This window comes from Carcharodon carcharias, chromosome 14 (genome assembly GCF_017639515.1).
Source record: "Carcharodon carcharias isolate sCarCar2 chromosome 14, sCarCar2.pri, whole genome shotgun sequence".
Lineage (NCBI taxonomy): Eukaryota > Metazoa > Chordata > Chondrichthyes > Lamniformes > Lamnidae > Carcharodon > Carcharodon carcharias.
The window spans coordinates 52499527-52513739 of NC_054480.1; the positions used below are offsets into that span (position 1 = coordinate 52499527).

General features: G+C 42.7%; 1 protein-coding gene across 2 annotated transcripts in view; it reads right to left on the bottom strand.

Annotated features, from left to right (window-relative positions):
• LOC121287454 (probable phospholipid-transporting ATPase IIA) overlaps positions 1-14213 on the bottom strand; it is a 213141-nt gene that overhangs the window by 84251 nt on the left and 114677 nt on the right. The gene's annotated exons all lie outside the window — the stretch shown is intronic.

Sequence of the window (14213 nt, forward strand, 5' to 3'; positions counted from 1 at the left end):
CATTCCTCTCTGTGCCCAACCCCCTGCTGGAGAGGACTCCTTTTTTTACTATATGGTTTCTCAAAGTAATATAAATCATAAAATTCATATGAATGGTACAATTACATTTTCAGAACTTGACAAGATCAAACTGTGTCTTTAACTTGTCCTTTCTTCATACCACTCCTACATCAGCCATTAGCTTCCAGATGGTGGAATGAGCATCACCTCCAAAATTCCTAAAGCTTCCTTTACTCAAATGAACAAACTGGGTCCAGTTACAGGCCATGGTTACATTTGTTAATAAAACATTAGCCCGCTTTGCTTACATCTTTGACCTTTAGCCCACAACCTGACATTTTCCTACCCAAGATGCAACAATATCATGTCAACAAAAGCAATCTTGAATGTCCGTGCTGACAGATTGGGTTGCTTGCTGGAAGTGTGACTTTAAAACAATAATTTCCAGATGCAGTCAGCCAGTTTGTCATCAAATGATTTGATATTAGCCACTACAGTTATACCATTCTTTTAGAACTACTACATGGCATTGCATATAAAGTAACAAAATTCTTCCAAATATTAATTGCAAAAAAAAATGTCTATAGAAGAAATCATGATGGTTGTGGAAATCTCCAAGGGCTAGGGTGATAAAATAACAGGAGCCTGTTTGCATATCCTGAAGCAATGGGTCGGATTTTATCATAAAAGATCGGCGAAAGTTTATGGTGAGAGGGCAAGATTAAACAAAACTCTTAAATTCTCCAATTTCTCTCTCCAAGAGAGATTGGATATACATAAATGAAAACAATTTCCTTCAGAAAATGCTCTGAGCAATTCAGGAGTCTTTTTGTAAGCTCTAAATGTATACATCTGACCAGATAAAAACTAAGAACAGACTTGAGTCATCAATCTTTACCATTTCAAAAGTAAACACACTTGTGACAATTAATTTTTGGTGCCAGAGTTTAATTGGCAGTCATTAATACTTGCCATGTTGTTAAAGCGTACTTGAGCTAATAATGCTAAGACTTAAATTTCTGTGGTGAGTGTAATGGCAATTAATAGGCAAATACAGCAAGTCTATAAAAATAATTGGGAGCCGAAGGACAACATACTGTTTTTGTAAAGCTGAAGGTGGAGCTCTAACCTGGACAGTAATTTCTGGATATTCACACTTAAACATCAGGACTTAAGAAACATAGGCAGGAGTAGGTCATAAGGTCCTTAAAGCCTGCCCTACCATTCAGTAAGATCATAACTGATCTTTCCTCAACTCCACTGTCCTGCTTGTTCCCCATAACCCTCAATTCGCTTGTGGCTCAAAAATCTTTCTATCACAGCCTGGAATATATTCAATGACTCAACCTCCACAGCTCTCTGGGGTAGAGAATTCCAAAGATTCATGATCCTCCTCATCTCTGCCTTAAACTTGCACTGCTCCATGCTGTACCATTTACCCATCAATAACAAGCCTCGTCAATATTCTGACAGCAAATTCTAGCCCACAGTGTGAGTGAAAAGCAGCAGAATCACTTTTCCCTCCCACCACCCTCTCCAATATAGCCATCTCGATTAACCTGATTGTGTTACATTGCCATTATCTAAATGGGTCAACCATGTTGAAAAATCATGGTAATTTTGGTAATTTGAGAGCCATGTTGTGCTGTGGACTCAGGTCCATGGAATGGAGATTGTCTAACTTCAAGCATAAATCTAAACAGTCGTCAAGCACAGGAGATTTTCAGTAGTCAAATTAAGCGTAACGAGGTAAAAGGTAACTGTTCTAAACTGGTGCTCCTTCACCTTCCTTTTTTATATAAGGGATTATTATGTCCATGAAGTCTCCTTCAGCTGGCAGTGTATCTGAGCGTACTATATGGACTTCTGTCCGAGATCACCTGGAGGAGAATATGATACTCAACCCATAACTTCACCATATACACATTTTGAACTGAAGTCAGGGGGCACTAATGTAGAATGTTCCCCTGTAGTCTGGCTGGTTCATCACATTTAAAATGCTGGTCCTGTAACCTTCGTTAATGACTAAGGTGGTAAATACATTGCCGAGTAAAGGTTTGAGATGTACAAACCCAGTAGGTCCCAGGTATGATCAATGGAGCTTCGGCAAGCTCAGAAATGCTCAGCTAGGGTGAGGGTTCCTGGAATAAAACCAGAAAGTGCTGGAAAACTCAGCAGGTCTGGCAACATCTGTGGAGAGAAAAACCATTAATGTTTCAAGTCCAATATGACTCTTCTTCGGAACTGAAGATAGGTAGAAATGTGATGGATTTTATTTTGTTGAGAAAGGGGCCAGTGGAGCAAAAGAGAAGGTTAGGGATAGGTTAAAAGGCGGGGGAGATTAAATGACAAAGATTTCATGGAGCATAAGGCAAGGGGGATGTTTAAGATAGTATTAAAGATACAAAGCATTGATCCAGAGTAAGTGTTAATAGCAGAATAAAGGTCAGTGCTGTCTTAAAGCAAAAACTTAAGAACAAGAATCAGACATGGGGGGGGGGGGAAAAATCAAAATAAAGGACAGAGTTCCTGGTCTGAAGTGATTGAACTCTATGTTGAGTCCAGAAGGCTGTGAAATGTCCAATCAGAAGATGAGGTGCTGTTCCTCCAGCTTGTGTTGGGCTTCACTGGAACATTGCAGCAGGCCAAGGACAGAAGTGTAATCATACGAGTAAGATGATGAACTGAAATGACAAACAACCGGAAGGCCGGGGCCACGCTTGTGGACTGAGCCAAGTTGTTCTGCAAAGCAGTCACCCAGTCTGTGTTTAGTCTCCCCAGTGTAGAGGAGATCGCATTGTGAATGATGAATGGAGAGTAAATTGAAATAAGTACAAGTAAATCACTGCTTCACCTGGAAGGAGTATTTGGGCTCTTGGACAGTGAGGAGGTAAAGGACTAGGCATTACACCTCCTGGGATTGCATGGGAAGGTGGCAGGCGAAGGGGATGAGGTATTGGGGGTGATAGAGGAGTGGACCCTTTGGAAGGCTGACAGAGGAGGGGAGGAGATGATGTGTTTGGTTGGAGTTGCTGTTCCAGATCATTGTCCAGTGACGCTGATGAAGAGCCAAGTGCGTGTGCATGATGCCCCAGATCAATCCAGATACTTGTAGCAGGTCATTGACCTATAACCTACAATGTGTTCTGTAATGATTCTGGTGATAAATTTACTATGGTGTTTAGCGGGCGAACCTGGAAATGTGCACTAGTGTCAACAGCCATGGTTGTAGAGATCATCAGGGATCCTGCCAAGACTCGTCTTCCTTAAAGAGTGGCAGCATGGTTAAATTCCAAAAAAACGCAGATTTCAGAGCAGTGAAATGTATTTACATGGTTGCAAGAAAGCTATACATTAAACATATTCTTTCCTGTTGACTGGTGTTGGGCGATTGCTATAAACAGCTCATTCGTCCATGTGGCTGCTGGACCTTGGAGAACCCTGTCACCGTCAATTACACTGTTCTACCAAGTTGGCCCCAGTTGTCTGTGGGGAAGCCGATAATATTGTTAAGTCCTGAAAACAGTGCATCTGTGATGTTCGTTGCAGCTGTGTGCAGCTATTTAAGCTTTTGTTGTAGATCTCCTTTTAGCAGAACAAGAAGTTAAAAGCAGTTAAAACCTTAACCACCACTGCCAGAATGGTGCATATAATGGAAATGGGTTGCAGGTCTGCTTGCAAGAAAAAAAGTTAACTTTGTGACAACTTCCTTTGCAAAGTAGCACTTCTAGAGGCATTGTTCCTCAGTTAAGTGCAGGTATACCTTTGCCTGTATACTATGTGTGGGTGCATCTGCACTGGGTGCTGGGCACCTACAGAGTCTCTGTCCTTTCTATGTTCCTACTTCTCTTCCAAGAAGCAAAGGCAGCGAGGATCTGTGATTTGAAATCCATTATAACCCATCTCGAAAATGGAATAGGCGGCTTCTCACCTGGTAAAGTGGCAACAATGATAAACAAAAAAAAAAGCCTCCATCATAAGCTCTTAACAGCAACAGTGCGTGAATAAGCTTATCCCTTTAAATTTGTTTTAGCATTAAAAGGCAACACTTAGCAGCTGTGGACACCAGTTCATTACTGGAATAACTAACATTCAGCATAAATGACAGAGGATGGGACATTTTGAGGTCAAAATTTAGTAATGTTAGCAAGCAGGAATGCATCCCTATGCCTGGAATGGATTGGCCGTGTATGCAATCAATACTTGGCTTCCAGCATCATCATCCAACCAGCAAGCGGTGGACACCTAATAGGTACCCCCTGGACAACCTGTCTTGTCGATCAGTTTATTGCTTTAATGGCAATGACTCTCACTCAGGACTTTAAAGGGGACCAGATGAGGGGGGGACAAACATAATCGTGGCAGCGGCATTTCCTGATCAGGTCATGATTGGGTGGTGATGTCATATTCACGATAAGAGCAAGCAGTGGTTGACAGCAGCCCATGGCTTTAATCTGAGTTTGGGTCAATCATTCCTGCTCCTACCAGCTCCATATTCCATGAACTATTTTAACAAACTTATCTTTCTGGTTGTGGCCTGCACCAGTCCCATTAAGGACCACCTGTTGTGCCACATGTAGACCTGGGGGGTGGGAATGGGCACTGTCCCAGCTTTTAGTCACTCCTGGCAACCCTTGAAAAACCTGCATACATATACAGAATAGCAGGCTCGTTTGAAACCTCAGGGGGGTGGTTGTCCCTGCTCTTTTATAAGTCATTCCAGGCCCAGATAAGGGACCCATGCTCAGGGTTATGAGCCATGGCCAACGGCGGAACTAGTGAATTTTTGCTGGTTGTGGAAGGGCTAGACAACGGCTGCTTACAGATGGAGAATCCTCCAGGAAAAGGACTTGTGTTTCCTTTAAGCACATGAGGCAGGCAATGGGAAACCTCCTCATGTATTCTCTTCCCTAGTCATGTTGCTCATTGAAATTGAAAATGGGAGGCTCTACGAGCAACTGAAAAGAAAAGCGCAAGACCGCAAGGCATAGAGAAACGAGCAGAGGCAAATCAGTACTACAATACCACATACAATATGTGAGAGTGGATTCAATTTTGGCTGTGATGGTCTCCTTGATAAAACAGTCCGCCTCTACTCAATCTCATTGCTCATACTTGGTTACTTGAGCAAGATATACAAAGATGACAGCTTACCAGTAAGCAGGCCAACACCTTCAGAGGAGTTGGGGAATGGAGTGAAAAATATTGGCAAGAACTAATTATTTCAATTATGGGCAGAATTTTCTGCCTGTTGGGCGGGTGGGCCAGACCCAATCTCCGGCGGGCAGGGAGCCAATCCCCGCCGGAAAAGCGGGCCCCGCTGCCATTTTACGTGGCCGAGCCAATTAAGGCCCGCCCAGCGTGACGTCCGATGGGAAGCGCTATGCGCTCCCTATGTGGGCAGGGGGGGATTCCCCAGAAATGAGGGTGCGCTCTTTCGCGCATGCGCACGAAAGAGCGCACATCTCCCTGAGGCTAAGTGCAGCCTCAGGGAGATCGCTTACACTTTGAAAAATAGAAGAAAGAAAATTCCCTAATATGTCCCCCTCATGTGACAATGTCACATGAGATGGGACATGTTCATAATTTACATAAAAACTTTATTAAACTTTTTAAAACCCTACATGAATCCTCATCCCGCCCGTGGATGAGGTTTCATGTTTTATCCCTTAATGTCAACATTAGCACATTTCTTAGCTAATATCACCACTGTTAACACCCTTTTGTCGATGACATCTTTGGCAATCTCTCCTTTGCCTCCACCTATCACTGGCCCTCTACCCAGCTCTATCTGTCCCACCCCCCTCGACCAGCTTATATTTCACCTAATTTCTATGTTTCCTCAGTTCTGATGAAGAGTCATACGGACTCGAAACGTTAACTGTATTCCTTTCCGCAGATGCTGTCAGACCTGCTGAGTTTTTCCAGCTATTTTTATTTTTGTTTCAGATTTCCAGCATCCACAGTATTTTGCTTTTATCTTCATGTTTTATCTATTTGCCAAGGGGCTCCTGGCCTGCCCGCCAACCTTAAGGTTGGACAGGCAGGTCCTTTAGTTGTATATTTGATCCTGTCAATGGCCTTGGGGATTCCGTCTGACGTCATCCCGCGTCATTTTACGCGTCGGCGAGCGGGCCCCACCCCCGATGGCAAAATTCTGCCCTATATTTCCATAAGGTTTCAAAAATAAGGCCAGCACAACATCATAGTGCATTCCCAAACTGGTAATTGCCAGAGTATAGGAGCAACCTGTGCCTTCAATTTAGCGGGTCACTACTCAAACACCAGGCACTTCCCCACTGGAAGGAGTAAAAAAATTGGAAGAAGTTACTCAAGCCTACCCTGCAAAACTTAATGAGCAACTTCAGAATGTCACTGTAAAAGCCAAGTAGATTGTTGTCAACTACACACTAGGCCAGTGATGGTGTACATGACAAAGCTATCAGAAAATAGGGGAGGAAAGTGTAAATATCTTGTAACATTGCTATGAAAAACTGCTGCTGAATTGAAAGGATAGTTTGAAATGTGCCTTGGACATCCACATTCATCTAACTGCTTTAATAAAGCTGCAAGTGGGCTCAATGATGACTGTCGAACAAATCACATCCTCATACAAGATCAAATGTCTTTGATATCAGTTTTTCTTGTACAGAAAATGGCCATCTTCCACATGATTAAATTATCATAAAAGATCAAACCCAGTCTCTCACCTTTGACCCAGTGGTGCCAAAGATTTGAAAAGGCACTGAACATTCAATGAACTTTTACAATTCAGTTTCTGACCTTTGCACTCCTCAGGCCACTAACACAACTCCTTCCTGCCTTGTCATCCATCACTGAAATCAGAGTATTGAAGCTCTCTTGCTAAATGCAAGCTGGCGTCAAGCAGGAATGACACTATTATGATTTCACTGTAATTTAGCTGGAACACTGGGGAGATATCATATTTCTGACCTCTGTCACTTCTATTTGGTTTAACACGAGAAAAAAGCAGCTTTAGTATTCATCACCAATTGTCTGTCCTAGAATGTGAACAACTAGCTCTTCTGGTGTTCCTGAATTGGCAAAGGTAAATCATGTTTAACCAATTTATTGGAGTTCTTTGAAGGAGTAACGTGTGCTGTGGATAAAGAGGAGCTTGTAGACATACTGTACTTGGATTTCCAGAAGGCATTTGACAAGGTGTCACATCAAAAGTTATTGCGGAGAGTAAAAGCTCATGATGTAGGGGATAACATATTAGCATAGATAGAAGATTGACTGGCTGGCAGAAAACAGTAAGTATGCATAAATGGATCTTTTTCTTAGTGGAGTCCCGCAGGGGTCTGTGCTGGGGCCTCAGCCTTTTACTATTTATACCAATGACTTCGATGAGAGGAGTGATGGCATGGTAGCTAAATTTGCAGATGACACAACAAAAGTATGTTGTGAAGAGGACACAAGGAGGTTGCAGATGGATATAGATAGGTTGAGTGAGTGGGCAAAAGTGTGGCAGATGGAGTATAATGTGGAAAAATGTGAAGTTGTTCACTTTGGCAGGAAGAATGAAAAAGCAGAGTATTACTTAAATGGAGAATGACTGCAGAATTATGAGTGCAAATGGATCCAGGTGTTCTAGTGCATGAGTCACAAAACGTTAGTATGCAGGTATAGAAAGTAATTAAAAAGGTTAATGGAATGCTATCCTTTATTACGAGAAGAATTGAACATTAAAATAAGGATGTTATGCTTCAGTTATACAGGGCATCGGTGAGACCACATCTTGAATATTGTCTGTGGTTTTGGTTTCCTTATTTAATGTGTTGTAAGTGGTTCAGAGGAGGTTTACTAGACTGATATCTGGAATGAGCAGTTGTCTCATGAGGAGATGTTGGACAGACTGGGCTTGTTTCCACTGGAGTTTAGAAGAGTGCGGGGTGACTTGATTGAAATACCATAAGATCCTGAACGATCTTGAGAAGGTGGATGCAGAAAGGATGTTTCCTCTTGTGGTTGAGTCCAGAACTAGAGGGCACAGTTTTCAAATTAGGGTTTGCCCTTTTAGGACAGAGATGAGGAGAATTTTTTTTTCTGAGGATTGTGTGACTTTGGAACTCTGCCTCAGAAGGTTGGAGAGAAGGTTATTGAATATTTTTAAGGCGGAGGTACATAGATTCCCCGAGGGGTAGATCAGAATGTGGAATTTGAAACACAAACAGATCAGCGATGATGTTATGGAATGGCAGAGCAGGCTCGAGGGGCCGAATGGCCTACTTCTACTCCTAATTGTATCTTTGTAACTCTTTTCCTGCATGGATTTAAATCCAACTTTGAAGAGGAGGCTGCCGGCATTAAAAAAACCTGTATTTTCTGAATACTACTCATGTCATATTTATATCTGACACTCTACCATAGATGTCAGCATATCAGTTGGCCTTTGAAGCCTCGAAAAATCCCTTCAAAAATGGGGGCAGGCTCCCCACACTCCAGCTTAAATATTGGGGTGAGCCTGCCTCTGCTCAGCTGGCTTGCCCCTCTTTAAATTTTGGGGGCAACACCCCTTTAATTAGTATGAGGCATGGTTTCCTTCCGTCTCCAGAAACAAGTCTCACCTCATGGAGGTGTTGGTCAATTGGAGGCCAGCAGCTCTGCACACCAGCAACTTCAGGAGGAGCAGTGGCCATTGTTGGTGTTGCAGGTAAATCAAGGAAGTGGAGTTCAGCAATGGGCCCGGATAGTCAAGTATGTCCACGATCTTGCTGTGGCCAGGCTGACAGACTCTGGTGGGGGTTTGGGGCATGTAAGATAGAGTTTGGGGATGGGGGGGTGTGGGAGAGAAGGGGAGTGAACAGGGGGGCAAAACTATGGAAAAGGCCCTCCAATTGGCACTGGGACCCCAGCAAGAGGCAGCAATTGGTCAGCAGCCCCACAGGATTAAACTGCTAGTTTGCACATTGAGTTCCAGCCTCTCCTGCCATTCGTTAAATCAAAGCAGGATGAAGCCCTTAATTGGGCATTAATTGCCCGTTTAAAGGCCTCAAGTGGGACAGGGATGGGTGACCTGCCCAGTGCCTCCCCTACTGCTCATAAAATTTTGCTGGGGACAGGGGCATGTGGGCTAGTGGTGGAGATGCCACCAATGGAACAATGCCCTAACACAGGGGTCTACCGCCTGCTTTCCCACCCAAGGGTGGCCCGTAAAATTCAGCCCTTGGTTGGTTCTCAAGGGTCTGGATAGCAGGCAAAATAGAACTGGGATTCATCAGCCATAAAGTTAGGTGAGGTTCACAACTGCATCCAGAAGCAGGAGGGGTTCCTCTGATAGCTCAGTGAGTTCATGATGTAAAAGCTTAGCTGAATTCAGGCCAGGAGAGTCTCAGGTTGGATTCCTGAGTGAAGCAGCAATCACTGGATAAAAGTCATGAACAGGAACCTTGGTTAATAGTCTTTCACTTCCCAGCCAACTCCGACCTGAGGCCATTTGAGAGAGCAAACTTGCACCTTTCTAGACTGTACGGCTCAGTACCATAACATGAGATGCTTTACAATTGATGTGAAATAGTCATGAAAATGGCAGGTGCATGTGAAAGGTACAAAATGGATCCATTGTTCAAAAGGGTCACACTTCCCTTTGTGCTCTATGATATTCAGTTTCCTTTCTCAACATGTTAGCCCCTCCCTTTAACCATCTGTCCATGAATAATTTAATCACAAAATCAATGTAACCCTTTAAATCATTATAAGGGTATCATGGTGCAATCCCTACTGTCAAAAGCTAGGGCAGACTTGGCATCAAGATCCTGGCCCTTCAACGATATCGAAGGAGTTTGTCAAAGCAAAGCATTCAACACTATTTTAGCCCTCTGAGCACTGAATTTCCATTGCAGATTTCAAAATAGAACATATACGCTGAATTTTGATTGTGCAGCATCAATAAAGCAGACACAGTACACTAAAGTAATACAACTGAGAACCCAGAGCCACCGATAGTTCTCCCTCTGAATAGCAAATGTATCTAATACAAACTTTAATAGGGATAAAAGACTGAAATGCAGCCTGATTGGGCCCTGAAGCTCTTCAGACTTTGTGAATACAAGGGGTACAGTGGGTATTATTGATATGCAAATTATTTCTTTTTTATATATAAAACAAGAATTTTGAATATCCTACCAGATAATGAGGCCTTAAAAGCTCCAAAAGCTTTGTCCCTAATTCACATCATATTAGTAAAACAAACAAATTCATGAGGTGCTCAATGCACCTTCATGCTGTCAAAATGGACTGAACAATAGAAATAAATTACAATATTGCAGAAATATTTACAATCAGATGAGGAGGGTTTCTGTAAGTTCCTGATTTTAAAAAACACTTTTGCCAGATTCAGCTTTAGATTAATTTTTTTTTCTATACACTATGATTTTTTTTTATCACTTCTTATTAGATTTTAGTTCCCACTGCTACTGAACCTTGGGACCAGGAAGGTGCTATAGAAGCAACAGGTGTTATCACCCGCCTTCACCTTGAACATCCAAACTGGTTCTCAAACTAGTCGCAGTGCATAAGAGCAACATTTTTCAATATGTCACAATACTGTATGCACCACCGACAACATCAGATGGTGTCACCCCCACCCCTCCCACACCACCCCCACCCCCCCCACCCCACACACACACACACCACCACCCCCCCCACCCCCTCCACCGAGGCCAGAAACAATTGTCATAGAATGAATTATAGAATTGCTACAGCACAGAAGCAGGCCATTTGGATTGTTGTATTTGTGTCAGCTCTCTGTAAGAACAACTCCACTAGTCGCCCACTTCCCCGCTCTTTCTCCGGCATGGCGGGAATTCACAGGATTGGCCGGGGGTCCTGCCATATGATCAAGGAACACTACCACATTTGTGCGTTATTCCTTGTAAATGAGTTTGTATGAAATTACCCTGGTATTTTAATAAAGGCACATTTTAAGTCTTGTCAAATGAACAGGTGTTTGCTTATCAGAACTGCCAAGAGCAATGGTAATATAATATTTTTAAAAACTGGATAAATAACCAAAGGAGGCTGGAGAGTGCACCCCAGAGTTAGATTATGTTTGGTTTTCCTTCCAATCGTACAAAGCACTTGCATTTATATAACACCTTTGTCTAAATATTAAAAGGCCCAAATGTGAATATTAAAAGGCACAAATCGAAACACAAACACAGATGCTGAGCCATAGTGGAAAACATCAGAAGGGCTGAGTGAAAACCTAGTTGACATGATGGGTTTGAGAAAGCAATTTAAAAAATAGAGCAATTGATAAGGAGGGGAAAGACTTTAGGAAAGAAGTTCCATAGTCTGATACTAAGGCTTACCCACTAGCAATGTAACGAAAGGATTGTGGCAGGGGTGGGGCGGGGAGAGAAGATCCCAAAATGCCAGAATCAGAGGGATTTGTAGACCAAATATTTAAATATAATACATTGGGTACAAGGAATCAGTGTAGATTAGCAAGGACAGGGATGACTGGTGATCCAGAATTAATTTGACAGAGGATATGAGTGGTTGCAGTTTGGTCCAGTTCAGATTTCTGGAGAGTGCATGATGAAAGACCAGAAAGAAGGGCACTGCAATAAATGAGTCTACCGTTGGCAAAAACATGCATAATTCCTGCAACAGATTTTGAGATTCACTGTACTCCACAACATAGTGTAGGTTTCAAATATACATAGCTAAATCAAATGAAATGACTAATTTTTAACTGCGGGACTCAAAATATGAAGACCTTTGACTTATATATTTTAATAATAGCTTCATGAAATCACTTATTCTCACAGCTAGTTTTAATGATAGGAATTAGGAGGAAGAACACAGATTGCATTGATGGCTCGGTGAGTTTATCCAATGAATGTTTGAGTCATAGAAACCAGAAGGGTCTGAGAATTGATCTCTGGTTTCCGCTGTAATAAGATACTTTTATGCCACACAAGACCTGTTTCAAGTTGGGGACTTTCACAGCCAACTGGAAGCAAAATGTAAATCTGCCAGGAATTGCTGAAAGAAGTTGATAGGAACAGTCATTTTATCAAGTTTCAGTGACACTAGCACAATATAAAAGCACCTTCATCTCACCTGAAATAAGCAAGTGGCCCAGTGTCCCAGGATGAGATGGAAAGTCAACATGGGTTCTCATCCATCATCATTATCCAACAACCACTGCTGGCCAATGCAAAATGAACACATCAGGTGAGGATAAGATTCTAACAAGGTTCAATGCCCACTGTCACCAAATTATTCACTGGTAAGGCTCAGCCATTTGGGAAAGGTAGGGGAAGATTGTGGAATAAAACTAGTAATCCTAGTTCCCAGTGGGCAGATAATGACCCTCAATCATTCCCTTTTCATTTCTTCCCTCCCTCCTAGGACTTACTGAGGGGACCACTGCTGGCAAGGCAAACAACCAACATTGATTCTGGCCATAGGGGTGCATTCAGCAACTCACTACAACTATCACAGTGATATCTGAGGCTCTGGCCTCCGAGCTTGGGCATACAATAGATGTGTGCCATCAGTTATGCACCTGAAAATGGACCATAGCAAGATATTTTTGTGGCCACTGGCCACAAAATTTTTCAAAATAATTTTTTATGCATCTCAATTGCTGCAAAATATTTTACCTAAGCATGCTTATTAAAAACAGGTTCACTGTTAGACACTTACACCCACAGCCCATTTCTGTCTATCACCTCTCTTTTATAGTATTAGTGATGTGTGTAATGAGTTGAATTTTAGCTCTGCTGGTTATAGATAGTAACTAAATAGGGCTTGTATGGTTTATGTCTTGTGGATGACAGAAGAAGTCACAAAAGCTGGTCTATTCCCAGCATTCAAAATATCAAATTGGCTGACAGAACAAAATATGATCTGTAATTACTCCAAATAGTTTAAAACTGAAATAGATTTTTTAAATCTTTTCATTAAAATCACATTTGTACTGTGTGTATTCTTCAATCATTATGGCCAGATATAAAGAACATTTGATTAGAAACCAGGGGCAACATCTTCCAGTCGGCGAGCAGGGGCTGGGCCCCCTGTAAAATGACGTGGGGATACGTCAGGCATGCATCCCAATGTCACCCTGCATCATTTAGACTTCAGTTTGGCGGGCGTGCAGGCAAGTCGGCTGTGCACCCGCTGAACTGTCAACGGCCTATTAAGGCCATTAAAAAAATGAATTAACCTGATTGATGGACCTGCCCGTCCAACCTTAAGGTTGGACAGGCAGGCCGGGAGCCCAGGCAGGCCTCAGAGAAAGCATGAAACCTGATCCACGGGCGGGATGAGGTTTCATGAGGGTACTTAAATTTTTATTAAAGGTTTCAGTAAAAGTTATGGGCATGTCCCAACTCATATGACAGTGTCACACAAGGGGACATGGCAGGGAAATTTTTTAAAAACCTTCATTTAAAGTTCAAATTGGAGATGATCTCCGAGGCAGCACTTTGGCTCAGGGAGGTCAGTGCGCTCTTTCGTGCGCATGTGCGAAAGAGTGCACTCCCAGCTGAGAGAGTCCCCCCCACCACCTGCGCTTCCTGGTGGACGTCACGCTGGGAGGGCCTTAATTGACCCGCCCATGCAAAATGGCGCCCCCCCCCCTCCCCCGACTTGGTGTGCCAATCAGAAGGCTGCCTGCCCACGGCCACTCCTGCACTCCCCCCCCCCACCAACGGGGGGAAGATTTTGCCCCAGATGACAATGTCAATAAGGAGAGTAACAGGCAGAGATGTTATTAAAACTGAATCAGAATCTACCTCCAGTTTGGAGAAAAGAGTTCTTATTTAATATATGTGCAGATTACATTCTAATATTTAAATCTCAACACGAATCTTTGGTTCAAACTAATTATTTCTGTAGTTACAGCAATCTACCAGAGTTCAAAGTAATCATTTTACAAAGCAATCTTAATGGCTGGCTGGTAAATCAATGCATGGGTCTGAATTATGAGTTTATCACAAAATCTGGAACATTTGCCTGAAACTGGACCAGCCCAGCTTTGACACTAGCATGTGCACATCAGATATGTGTTCTGGGGAAGGAAATCCATTTTAAACTCCAGAACTTGTATTGAATCACACAGTCCCTATTGAGGTGCACCTCCTGCTACACTGTCCCAAAGTATGCCATAATCTCAACTGCCGACAGCATCAATGCAAATTTATTCTATTTCTCACAACATTGATTTTTGTCATATT